We start from the raw sequence: 14,196 nt of genomic DNA, 5'->3' as shown, positions 1-14,196 counted from the left end.
ACCTGCCTTGGCCTCCCAAAGTCCTGGGATTACAGGTGTGAGCCACCACACCAGGCCTCATTTCTTCATATTTTGTCATTTATTTGTTAACTATGTGTTTTTTCCCCAAATAGATCTTTTTAATTTCAAGTCTTTTCTTAATGATTGTGCTTTATGATTTTGATCCCAAGATTAAATATTTATCTATTTTTGTATTTAATTAATGTCTCCCTTTACATTAAGTACTTTAATGTTACGGGAATGTACTTTATTATAAGGTATGCCCTAGTGAGCTAACTTTATTTTTCCAAATGGCTAACTAGTTTCCCTTATAATATCTTAAATTCAAATGTGTGTATTTAATTCTGTTTCTGCAGTTCCTATTGTCTGTTCATTTATCTGTTTATCTGTTTCTGAGCCAGTTCCATACAATTTCATGTACTTTAGCACTACAATATATCTTAATCTCTGATAAAACAGAGCCTTATGATTCACTTCCTGTTCAACATTTTCTTTTGTTTTCTCCTGTGTTAATTCTTCCATGTGAACTTCAGAAGCATTTTGTTAAATTCTAAGAGAAATTCTGACATTTTGATCGAAAATGTTACAGCTATAGATATTAGGGGAGAATTTACATCTTTGCTATAGAAAGCCTTCTATCTAGGAAAATAATGTGTCTCTGTATTTAATCAAGCCTTTTTGTTCTCTCAGGGAAGTTTTTAGTTTTTTTCAGGCAAGACTTAAACATTTTAAGTTTATTCCTACTTACTTTGAATTTTTTGCTTCTTTTTACAACTTTATGATTTTTTTCTATTTTATTTTCTAACAAAGGTTTCATCTTTTTTTTTTTATCATCTAGTCAATCTGTAATTTAAAGTGGCTTATGGAGTGAGATAAAGAACTAACACTTCTCTTCCCTGAATAGATGGGCTTTTTTTCAAGTAGCTGCTGCCACAGAATATTTACTCACCAAAAAAAGTTAATACAAAAGTACATATACAGGCTGGGCACAGTGGCTCACGCCTGTAATCCCAACACTTTGGGAGGCCGAGGCAGGCAGATCACCTGAGGTCAGGAGTTCAAGACCAGCCTGGCCAACATGGTGAAACCCCATCTCTACAAAAATACAAAAATTATCTGGGCATGATGGTGGGGCCTGTAATCCCAGCTACTCTGTAGGCTGAGGCGGGAGAATCACTTGAACCCAGGAGGTAGAGGTTGCAGTGAGCCAAGATTGCGCCATTGTACTCTAGCCTGGGCGACAGAGTGAGACTCTGTCTCAAAAAAAAAAAAAAAGTACATAAACACTGTGATTGTAATTATGTAAAAACATACTAGCATATTGACAAAGATTAGAAAATAATATATAAAACCGGAAAGTAGTTTTTTGTAAGAGTAATTTTTTTTGTATTTAAATTGGTTTTCTTTATAATCTTGTTTTCACAATTGATATAAACTGGATATTGAAGAGTTCATTTTTCCTCATCATCCTTTTTGCCTTTTTCTTTAAGTTTTTTTCCAATAATAATTTGAATGTGACAGTTTCTTGTATTTCACATTATGTGCTTAATGCTTTCAGGTGTTAATTGAGTGGCATTTCCCAAGCTAGACAACCTGGTGCCTGATTAAAATACGAGAAGAAAAAAGGAGAAATCCATGGATGCCCTCAAATATTAAATTCTGGGATAAGGACTTCTTTATGGCTTAAGTCATGCAGGGTTTTTCTCCTTGCCAAGAAATGTGAAACTAATATTGTTCTGTGTGCCATGGACATTAAAAGGGTTTTGGAAGAATCACAGCTCCTTTTGACAAACGCCTGCCGCTCCATGGCCTGAAAGCGACTTCCCCCTCCTTTTTCAGGCTGTGTGTCTCTATTTGTTTCTCCTGTGACATTTTTAGAAATTTCTCTTTCTTCATTCGTTGAACTCCATGTCTTAGCATCTCTGTCACCCTTAGAGTTACTTCCTGTCATGCTTTCTTCTCTCAGTCTTCCCTTTTTTGGTGGAAAGCAATTTCCGATACAGATGTACATAAAGATCCCTGTGTTCCAAGCAGAATTAGGAGTGGATTCTCTTCCTTTTCAAAAAGACTACCAAGCTATTGCCATTGAGGAACATCTCATCCTACATTATAGGTGAAGTAGAAGCAGAATGGGATACGGTTATTATTACCTGCATCAAAGAGAGTGGTGGATTTTCTAAAGTGCTCAGAAGAGATAAATTGATATATTAAAGAGTGCTGATAGAATACCTGAGTGGCCTAGCATCATTTGAACAAAAACTAGTTCACATAAGTAACCTTTCCGTATAACTGAAGATTCTCACTGCTGGTCCAACTATTGTATTTTAGTATACTATAGGGATGATCTCAAGGCTTGTAAAATTTAGGGTCATCTGCCCCTGCATTCAATAGCTTCACACCCCTACACTTTCCTAAAATTAGGCCTTTCTTTTGCCAGACTCTAGGTTGTTCCCTTTCTTCCCATCAGATTCGCCTCTCTCGAGCAGCATCCCACCTCCTTAATTTAATTCTACTCTATTGTGGCCTAGAAACTAGATGAAAACAATTGCTGAACTCTGTCCCAATGAAAACCTAAGAAAATTCTGGGGCATGGGCCAGGCGTGGTAGCTCATGCCTGTAATCTCAGCAATTTGGGAGGCTGAGGCAGGCGGATCACCTGAGGTCAGGAGTTCAAGACCAGCCTGGCCAACATGATGAAACCCTGTCTTTAAAAAATAAATAAATAAATAAATAATTAAAAAAAGGAAAATTCTGGGACATGTTTGTTAGTTGTCCCCTGCTATGGCTTTGGGAGATTTAATGTCTCCTAAAATCTTTCTTCCTTGGTAGGACCACATAGGAATAACACACCATTCATTCATTCATTCATTCACTCGCTCACTTATTTGCTTGTTCAATGAAAAATTATTTTGGAATAATGCTCCTTTCACTATGCCAGATACTGGACATACACTGGTAACTAGGACAGACAACTATTCTTTGCATGCAAGGAGTTTAAAATTTAGTTCTACAAATGGATATTGCAAACTGAGCTTCAAAAAGTACAATGAAAGCATAGACCAGGAGAACTTTTCTACATAGATCAATTGATAATTCAAATTTCAAAAAGAAATTTAAAAAGCCCAACATTTCAAAAGGACAAATTTGCCACCAGGAAACCATAATAGTCCTATTAGAGGCATGAGTCAGAGGCTTTTCAGGGAATAAGTTGTTTCTGGCAGAGGAGGCTGGTTCTGGAAGCAGGTCCAGTCCCGTGCACGGTCTCACTCTCCAGGGCTGCAGGAAGATCTGTCTCCAATCCTCTCACACACCCCACCCATCCCTGGAGCTTCTCTTCACACTGAATCTGTACAAATCCCTTTGCTACTGGAGGAAGATATGAATATAGCTGCTGGGGGACTTGAATTTGTACCCATACCTGGTTGAGCCAGGCAGGAGAAAGGTACCATGATACCTGGCTTCTCCAAAGGGTTGCAGAAGTCAGACAAGGGGCCTCACTTTCAAGAATAAATAAAATGGGGGGATATGGAGCCCTCTCTGGACAGTTTCAAATTCAAAGAGACAGCTAAGAAAGAGAAGTGTGAAAATTTCCATGAGATGAGTATCATGGTCGCTGGTAAAAACATCAAGTTCACAATTTAAGAAAGTCTGAACCAGTATTTCTATCCTTTCCTTACAGTTCCAAATTTTGTGCCAGAAATTGAAAAGCCTTACTGTCTCCACCAGTGCACCTCCCCAAACCTCCCACTTTGTGTATGTTTGTGAAGAGATTATAAGCAGTTGGCTTTCCTAACGACTCTTGACAATAAGCAGGGCAATGGGCTAAATTACTTAAAAATGATTTAAAAAAATCTGGAAAAACATTTAACAAGCTAACTGGTGGTCCTGTTGTGTTCCAAAATGAGAGACATTCAAAACAAGGGCCTTTCTGCTTCTTATTCAAGCAGAAACTCAAGATATCAAGCCCCAAACCAGGGCCCCCGGAGCAGGGAGATGAGGTCACGGCTGACCACATGAGTGGACGTTGTCCAAGAAAACTCTTTGAAGGTATCCCTTATGGTGACTGAACAGATTGTCCCCTGAGGTTCAAGCAAACACAGATAAAAAACGCTTGGGGGGAAAAAGCCACTGGCATGGCACAGGGATGATAAACACCTGCTGATTTCAGCTACTCAATGCAGGCTTCAGGCCATTTTTCCTTAACTCAGTCCTATGTCCACCCTAAACTCCAGAACCCTCCGTTGTGAAGAGTAAGAGGCTGATGGGTGTCCGTTCAATCTGCTGGTCATGAAAATTACATGAAAGCGTCCTTCCACTTCATAAGAACCCAGGAATTAAAAATGCAAATTTAATCAGGGACTCCAGGCTCTCCACTCATCCAGAATAATTCTTCCTAAAAAGTCCCTTTCACTACCCATTGCTCAGAATCCTGCACAGTTCTCCCATGTCCAATATAAATGCTTTATAAACAGCCTTGCTGACGTAAGCTTGCTCCTGGGGACACAAGCGGTCTGTTCATTTGCAGAATGTTTCCACATTTTCCCATATATCTTGATGTCCACACCTGTGTCTGAGCACAAACTACCTTCTCTGCGAGGTGCTCATGCCCACTTGGACCTCAAGGGGAGTATGATACCGGACTTTTTCATGCAGCCCTCTCTCCCATAATTGACACTTAATTTCTGCCCAATTTTTCATAGTTATCTTCACTTCAGGGAGTGAGGAGATCCAAGTAACCCCAAGATCGCGGTGTCTGTGACCTAAAGTAAACATATGCAGAAAACTAGTTGCCCAAAACCTTGTTCGGACTCCAGCATAAGAAAGGCAGGGTATTCAAAACCAAACTTTCCCACGGAAGTCCAATCTTTGGGACATAGAGATTATTAAAGTCTCTAGGGCTGTGCAAGTGTCAGCAGTCAAGCTGATTATACCATAGAGAGAGGTGGTCTGTGAGTTTCCTTCCCTCTCCCATCCTCCCTACCTGCCTTTGAATAGTTTGCATTGAGTTGGCAGTCAAATGTCCACCTTTCTATCTGAGTCTTCTTCCATGAGCTATTCTATCCTTGCAGTATCTTTTACATCAACCTATATCCACCCATAAGCTTGTATACTTCCAGGCTTTTCCCTCTTTTTTACCATACCTGGAACATCTTTGTCCTCCTCTCCTCCTAGGAAATGTCTCACCAGCCTTTCCAATGTTCAGCTCAAATGTAACTTTTTTCTTCATCCTCTCTTTACTGCACTCTTACATAATATTAACTACTCCCTCTTCCCTATCCTCAAGCTATCTTAGTCTTACTCTGTTTTAGAACTCAACAACTGTATATGGTCAACTGTTTATATATCTACCACCCCAAGCCCCCTGGAGAGGAAGGACTGTCTAATTTATTCTTTATATCCCCAGTTCCTAGCCTTGTGCCAAGCACATAGTAGATGTTCTTAATGTATGGAATTGAATGTGAAGTGCCCAGAGGTTCTTGAAATAAGCCAGGTGCCATTCTGTTCCACATAGGTGGAAGAGGCCCAGCCTCAGGCAATATTCTGCCACTTCTGCTGCTTGCTGGAAGACCTTTTGACTCTCCCATGTCACCACCCAATTTCTTCCTTTTTATCCCAGCTCTGACATCCACTTCTGGTTCTGCTTATTCTGCAGACCCATTGCAGGCCAACTTCTCAAGTATTAGTCACCTTTTTATTTTTTTAATTTTTTTTTTTATTTTTTGAGACGGAGTTTCGCTCTTGTTACCCAGGCTGGAGTGCAATGGCGCAATCTCGGCTCACCACAACCTCCACTTCTTGGGTTCAGGCAATTCTCCTGCCTCAGCCTCCTGAGTAGCTCCGATTACAGGCATGCGCCACCATGCCCAGCTAATTTTTTGTACTTTTAGTAGAGATGGGGTTTCACCATGTTGACCAGGATGGTTTTGATCTCTTGACCTCGTGATCCACCCGCCTCGGCCTCCCAAAGTGCTGGGATTACAGGCATGAGCCACTGCGCCTCACTTTTTGACCCCTCTCTGAATAAGCCTAACTACTTGCCTGTTATCCTTGAGCCTTAGTTTCCTCGTCTGATAAAAACTACTTGTAGCACTGTTATATGGAGAAAAATAAGATGTGTACATAAAAAGTGTTTTTTTTCTGAAATATCAAACAATAATGCAAACAAAGAAATTTAAGTTCATATTTAAAGGTAAAATATATTTCTAATCCAATAATAGCTATGATGCAAAAATAACTCACACACTTTGTGTGCAAAGGAGTTGGGACTATGTTTATGTGTGGCCAAATAGATTAAGAAAAAAAATTATTACAATGTTTGTATGATTGAAAAAATATAAAAAGTTACTGGATGTTAACTAAAATGTTACCAAATATTACCAATTTTAAGAATAAGAAATGACAACCTTTCTTTACATCCTTAAGACATCTGATTATTATCTCTCTATAGACACCTCAAATCCAATATGTTCAAAAATAAACTCATTATTTCTTATCCATTCACCCCCAAACACAGTTGCTTCTATGCCTACATTCCTTTTTTGGCCAGTGCCTCTACTATCCACCAGTCCTGAAACCTGGAGGACCTACCTCTGACTCCTCACCATCCCTATTCCACCTGCCCATCCACTTGGTCGCCAAGTACCATGGAGTCTAAATGCTAAAATGCCTCTTGATTCTGTCTCCTCCTATGCAAACTTATTGCCCCACTGTCAGGTGCTCACAATTTCTCACCTGTTCCGATTCATTTGTGTATCATTAGATCTTCTGTCTACAGTGCATCCTCCGTAATGCCACTATAGAGAAGCTTCCAAAGATATGAACCTTAAAAGGCCACTTTAAAGTATTCTATGGCTCCTTAAAACTCCTTAGCATGTCATTCAAATTCTTTCATGATTTAGCCTCTGCTTACCCTTCAAGTTATACCTCTAAAAGTATTTTCTTTTTTTTGTTGTTGTTGGTTTGTTTGGTTTTTTGTTTTTTTTTTTTGGTTTTTAAAAAAAAAATTTTTTTCAAGGAGGGGAGGGAGGAGGAAATTGCCCCTCCCTCTGCCTCTAAAAATATTTTCTAATATAGAAAAGTATCTTCTAAAAGTATCTTCTAATTTAGAAAAGCATCTTCTAATATAGAAACCTTCTTGGACCTTCCCTCCCTTTTGAGCTTTCTCCCATCCATGCTGTAGCACTGTGTGCTCGCTTCAGTTAGAGCATATGTCTCAAACACTGTCATCTCAAATTAGGTATTTTCTCCACCAGACTGTACACTTTTTGCTTGTTCAATTAAAAGTTTTGCAGGAAAATATTAACTGAAATTCATCCATTGCCTCCTCTTCCAGGCAGGCAGCACGTGAGTAAAGTGAGAGGAAGTGGAAGAGAACAATGACGGGAATGGAGGAATGAAGAAGAGGTGAGTCCCAACATGGGAGAAAGAAAAGAATGGATCTTGAAGCTTTTGCTGGTGGATGAAGAAGAAAAACTCTGTACCCAGCACACGTTTGGCCACGTGACACGAGCAAAGATCAAGGAATTTAACCTTTGATATGAGTCATCTAAAACAATACAGACAGCAAGACTACCCATCACAGCCTCTGGAAAAGGCACCTGACTAGACAAGCTTTTGCCTGATGGATGTGGACTAATCCCAAAGAACAAATGTTTCATTGTGAATTATGTTTTGACCATATACCAACAGTTGACAGCATTTAAAGAGCTGCAGAGGTTTTTAAAGACTTTTTCAAATGTTCTCATCACAGAACTCTCCAAGGGCAGATATACATTTCAAAAACAACACGCTGAAGAAAACATACACATACACACACACACACACACTGGCCCAAACGTAGTAAAACGTGATCACAAAAACAATAATTCTTGGTAAATTTAACCAGTTAGATTTAATTCTTTGTTGACCTTTCTCCACACAAACATCCTACTATTGGTCTTAACATCTAACCAAGCCCCAGTTTATATAGTAAGAAATCGGATATTCTAAAATTCTATCTTCTTAGAAATCAGTCTTACATACATGAAATAGGAATTTTATCTACTTAGTAAATGTATTTTTCTCAACCAAACTTTCTGCCCTAAAAGCACCAATACCTATAGAGAACATAATATAGACTCTAAATCTAGTGTTATCATTGGCTCTGCTACCTACCACTTTAGATATATCTTGTAACTGTTTTTGTGATTGTTTTTGTGATTTGCCAACATGGGGTATAAAATAATGCTGAATCTTTTTTAAATACCCAAATTAAATAACTCTGAGCTCTACTCTTCTATTGTAAAAATGTATTGCCTCCCTCTTTGGGGTATTTCACATCCCATACTAAAAGAACCCAAAGAGGCTTCCTCTGCTGAAGGTATCAGTCCTGGTTATTATCCTCACGATGGAAGAAAACTGGAAACTATGAGGAGCTCATTCACTGAAGAATGCCAGGATCTGGTGCAGTTGCTGCTGGTAAAGTGCTTGTGGAAAGCACGTGGTTTGATAGTGAGATTCAATCTTTGGTCACTGCTGCAAGAATAGTGGTGATTTATCACACTTGTATTTGGCCACCCATCACTGAAGAAAGGGACCTGGGCACCAATTCACATCAATGCCACTGGTCAGGCAGGAGTTTCTCAAGGTGAATTATTTTCTTAAAAGAATATATGTAAAAACAACAGTCACTATACAACAAGGCACACTTTTTAGTTACCTGGCTCATTCTGAACAATCATACACACATGCTTTTCAGATATATGTCCAGAGTGCCAGGAAGGGTGCATCAGGAGGAAACTTACAGCCTCGGCCATGTCCTGAGCTCCATGCCAACTCTTTACTTGACAATCTGGCCTTGGTTCCTTTCTCTCATAGTGAACGTACACATCTGCCAGTTGACCCTCAATCTGAGCCACCTCAGTTCATCAGAGATAACCTCTTCATGTTAATCTTCAAAACAGAGGGTATTGGAGCCTCCATTCTCTTTCTTCTAGGATGCTCTTTGGCTTTTGTGCAAATTGTTCACTCTTACAACCAGACACAAATTCTAGCCAAAGAGAATGTCTCAGTCAGAATCCTGAGAGCAAAGAGATGGCATATGTGTATACTGAAGACAGTTCATAAAAGCACTATTGAAAGATGTGGCAGGGGGTGGGGAGGAAAATGCAATACCACACTAGTAACAAAGGAGGGACCTCACCCTCTGTAGGACTGAAGGGCAAGGGGACAAAGTAGATCAGTACCTAAAGAGGGTAGGCATAAGGAGAGGGCTACCTGACAGGAGCTGTGACTTACAGTGGAGAGGCAGGGACAAAACTCACCCTCCATGACCTGTTAAGAAGAGCTGTGGGAATAAACACTCCAACCTCACTCTTCTGCCTTTCTATCTCCTGCTGGATGTTTCTGTTGGCCAAATGCAACAGGATGCCAGAAGGCAGGGGGTCATAGCCTGTGCGTGTAAGTGTCCTGAGTACAGAGCAGAGTAGGAAAGATGAATACAAGTGGAGGGGGAGGGAGAGAGACTCAGCACAGAAAGCCAGAGGGGAAATGCCCCATATATTAACATTATTCACAGTGCATTTCACAAACCGGTGCCAGTCTGTGAGGTATTTGTGGCTGAACTGCCACTAGATAAGTACGGAAATACAGGATGCACATTTAGAAATCTTAATAGCAACTTAACACAGTCAGCATTCAAGTATGTGATTGCTTCATTAAATAGGAAATACAGCAGTTCAGGAGCTATTGTTTCCACGAGGAAAACTGCTTGTGGCATGAGCTAGATTCCAGAGGTGTACAAATAGGTTCATGTTGACACAAGAGATATTCTAAGGCAAGTGTGTCAACTATAACTTAAATATTTATAAAAGTCTTTTAAATTGTCAGAATTTATTTATTTTTACAACTTACTATTCTATCACTTCAGTTATTAAACAAGTAAATATATCTAAATATTCTTATTTGGATATAAATTACATATTTTTCCTTATTAGAAAAATTAAGGACTAATATTTGTATTAACATTTCCATGTCTGGTATTGGCAGAGTAGCTTGTATTGACTAACCTTTTGGTAGATCATGCTGCAAAAAAAAAAATTCTTTTTATTTTTTATTTTTTTTTAAAAAAAGATGGGGTTTCACCATGATGGCCAGGCTGGTCTTGAGCTCCTGCCCTCAGGTGATCCACCCACCTCGGCCTCCCAAAGTGCTAGGATTACAGGCGTGAGCCACAGCGCCCGGCCAAAAATTCTTAAATAATAATTTGAAGGCTTTGGAGAGCAAAAGCAGCAGAAACTGGAGGGGAGTCAGTGTTTCAAATCAGAGAACTGAATTGGATTAAATTTGTAAGCTGGGCGTGGTGGCTCATGCCTGTAATCCCAGCACTTTGGGAGGCTGAGGCAGGTGGGTCACAAGGTCAAGAGTTCAAGACCAGCCTGGCCAACATGGTGAAAACCCATCTCACTAAAAATGCAAAAATTAGCCAGATGTGGCGGTGCACACCTGTAATCCCATCTACTCAGGAGGCTGAAGCAGGAGAATTGCTTCAGCCTGGGAGGCAGAGTTTGCAGTGAGCCAAGATTGCATCACTGTACTCCAGCTCGGGCAACAGAACAATTTGTGTTTGTGTGTTTATATAGCTTTTTGTCTGACAGTTTTCCCTAGTTGACACAAGTCTAAAATAATTAAACTCAAGCAGAAAGTGCCAGTTTGTGGAAACAGAACATGGGGTTTGGAGAAAATGTCAATACATTTAATAATGGACTCACTGAAATTAACCAATATAAAAAGAAAGAGAAAAAGATTGAAAGAAGATACGCAAAACTTTAAGGACCTATAAGACAATGTCAACCAGACCAACATACATGCAGTTTGAGTTCCAGAAGAGGAGAGGAGAGAATGAGGAATAAAAAGTATTTAGAGTAATAACAATGAAGTCCCCAAAGTTTGTGAAAAACAACCTACAGATGCAAAAAGCTCAGCAATCCCCCCGCAGGATACACACAAAGAAAATCACACTTATGCATGTCATAAGCAACTGAAAGCCAGAGATGAAAAGAAAATCTTGAAAGCCAACGGAAAAAAGAGAAATATTACTAAAAGAAGACCAATAATATGAATCATGGTAGACTACTCATCAGAAACAATAGAAGTAATAACATCAATCTTACACAAACTTTAACAAAATTCTTGCCACTGTAATAAGGCGAGTAAAATAAATAAAAGGCAAAAAGCGTTTTTAAAAAAACTAAAACTTTCTCTAATCGCAGACATCATAAGTTTAAATCTTAAGGAATTTTTCTACCAAATTTCCAGTAGAACTATTAAGGTCACAGGATAAAAATTCAGTTCCAAAAGTCCAATGTATAATGTTTCCATGTACTCACAACAAACAACTAAAAATGATATATTTTATTTTATGTTATTTTATTTTTATTTTGTTAGACACAGAATTTTTGGTTTGCTTGACCTCAGGAGTTCAAGGCTGCAGTGAGCTATGCACTCGCTCTCACCTAGGCTGTAGTGCATAGTTCACTACAGCCTTGAACTCCTGAGGTGAAGCGATCCTCCTTCCTCAGCCTCTTGAGCAGCTGGGGCTATAGGCACGTACCACCATGCCCAGCTGATTTTTTAAAAAAATTTTTCATAGAGACATGCATACATGTCTATACACACACAGCACTGAGAAAGCCTTAAGCAATGACACACATGTAACAATAAGCATATCTAGTATCTAATTGTGGCTTATAGACATCATTGTTTGCCAAAAGCCAGGGCTCCATGGAGAGAAGGAATACAAGATGATCCTGAGGTATCTCATGCTGAAAAGTAAGAACATTCTTAAAGAATAAGAAAGTGTATCAAAAGAACAAAAAGGCAGCTTGAAGGAGCTCCCAGCGGTCAAATCTAGGACAACTGATAAAATCAACAGCTGTTAACTATAGTGGGTACAAATTTGATTCATGTGATCTTTGAATAATTTTCACAAAATATATCTCCACCTTACAAGGGAGAGTTCTGTAGACATCATCTTATCCATATGATCTAAGTTAATATTGCTAATATTGAGACAAATTAACATGATATGCCACCGGATTTGATATACTGAGAAAGATATATCACTTTATTCCCGCCAAAAATGCATGGCCCGAAACTAATCATACCCAAATTCAGGGACATTCTACAAAACAACTGTCTTGTTCTTTTTAAAAAAAAAAAAAAAAAGTCATGGTTAAATGAGACAGAATTTGAAGAACTGTTTCAAATTAAAGGGAACCAAAGAGACCTGGCCACTATTGCTGCATGTGATGTTGGATTAGATCATGAACCAGAGAAAAAAATATTTTTTCTCTAAGGGACCTTACTGGGACAAGAGATGAAATTTACAAAGGGACTATGGATTAGATAACAGTGTTACAGTAATGTTAAGTTTCCTGAATTTAATATCCTTATATTTAGAAAATCCGCACCAAATGATTTAGTAGAAAAGGCAAATGATGTCTTGAACTTACATTCAGATGGTTCAGAAAAACAATATTTTAAATAAATACACATATGGATATGAGACAGAAAGAGACAGAGGCAGAGAGACAGGGAAGGCAGAAAGACAGCTCCAGTATGCCCTGACCAGCTCCCATGTTGCTTACTGGAGCTCCTTGTAAAATTCTTGCAACTTTTCTGTGAATTTGAAATTGCATCAAAATAAAAACCTAAAACAAATAATTAAAATTATATAGTATTTATAAAAATATTCATTCAATGATCAACAAATTAGTGTTATTTTATTGGAGAATTTGTGAATTATTCTTTTTTTAATATATATATTTTATTGCATTATAGGTTCTGGTGTACATGTGAAGAACATGCAGGACTGTTGCATAGGTACATACACGGCAATGTGGTTTCCTGCCTCCATTGATTTTTTAAGCTAAAATTTTCTTTAAAAGTTAAAATAATGCATCTGAATTCATTAGCATATATTTTTAAAAATCATATTAATATCTGAAGATTAAGGAATAGAAGTGAAGCCGCGGTGTTGGTGGTATAGTGATTAGCATAGCTGCCTTCCAAAGAATAAAAGTGAAATAATTATAGTTGGTATATATTCATGTACTTAATCAGTTTTGTAATTCTGTATTTGTCTATAATACTACGTCACTGGTGTTTTGTGAATAATTCTTTTAATATAAAATTATTATTTTTAATTTTCTTATAAAATAGCCTGTAGTATTCTTTATAGGTGAATTTTTTATTAATAAATTAAAACTTCATGACAGCTTCAATTGACTTTTCTCTTTTGACCATGATATTTTTATGTGGAAAAACTACTTGTCTTCACAGATGTTGGGCACTGCACAGGTGGCTCTGGTCAAATAGAAGCTAGTCTCAAATCTTAACTTTTTTTTTTTTGAGACAGAGTTTCACTCTTGTTGCCCAGGTTAGAGTGCAATTGTGCAATCATGGCTCCCCGCAATCTCTGACTCCCGGGTTCAAGCAATTTGCCTGCCTCAGCCCCTCGAGTAGCTGGGATTACAGGCATGCACCACCACGTCTGGCTAATTTTGTATTTTTAGTAGAGATAGGGTTTCTCCATGTTGGCCAGGCTGGTCTCGGACTCCCAACCTCAGGTGATCTGCCCACCTCGGCCTCCCAAAGTGCTGGGATTACAGGTGTGAGCCAATGCACCTGGCCAAATCTTGACTTTTTAAATTGAGATCTGTAAGTATTTTAGCCCAAATATTTTTACAGGTACTATTTTTTTTCCATTGAAACTACTTTCGGCAACAAATATTTTTACAAGATGAAATTTATTTTAAAGTATCCTTTTTTATGATTTTTCTAAATATGTCATCAAATTTAGATTCTGCAGAATAACAGGCCTTCTCAATTTCAATCCATTCTAGAATATAATATAAACTTATAAAATGAAAACTAAAATCTTCATCAAAAGATTTTTTCCACGTTAACTTATTTACTACTTGAGCGCTCATTGATTAAATTTTGCTTCTTCCTTTGCTTCTATATATTTGAAACCTTTGTTTTTAATAATTACAATTTGCTATACACTTAAAAATAAAAGTTTTTAGTTGTTTCTGTTGCTGAGTAATGTCATTAAATATTTTCAACTGATTTTGAACAAGATGCAACCAAAATGAAGAGAACTTTCTTCATTATTATGCTTGACATTTAGGTTGATTTGCCAAGTAATTCTTCACA

General features: G+C 38.2%; 1 long non-coding RNA gene across 1 annotated transcript in view; it reads left to right on the top strand.

The window, feature by feature from the left end:
* Window positions 1-8,695, top strand: part of LOC108317660 — a 33,456-nt gene extending 24,761 nt beyond the window's left edge. Inside the window, exon 3 of the long non-coding RNA XR_001830846.2 lies at window positions 7,334-8,695. This is a non-coding gene — a long non-coding RNA (uncharacterized LOC108317660). The remainder of the gene's footprint in view (window positions 1-7,333) is intronic.
* Window positions 8,696-14,196: the final 5,501 nt, after the last annotated feature.

Source organism: Cebus imitator, unplaced genomic scaffold (genome assembly GCF_001604975.1).
Source record: "Cebus imitator isolate Cc_AM_T3 unplaced genomic scaffold, Cebus_imitator-1.0 Scaffold205, whole genome shotgun sequence".
NCBI classification, from domain to species: domain Eukaryota; kingdom Metazoa; phylum Chordata; class Mammalia; order Primates; family Cebidae; genus Cebus; species Cebus imitator.
The sequence above is the reverse complement of the archived record's forward strand: the minus strand, read 5'-3'. Positions and strand labels throughout refer to the sequence as shown.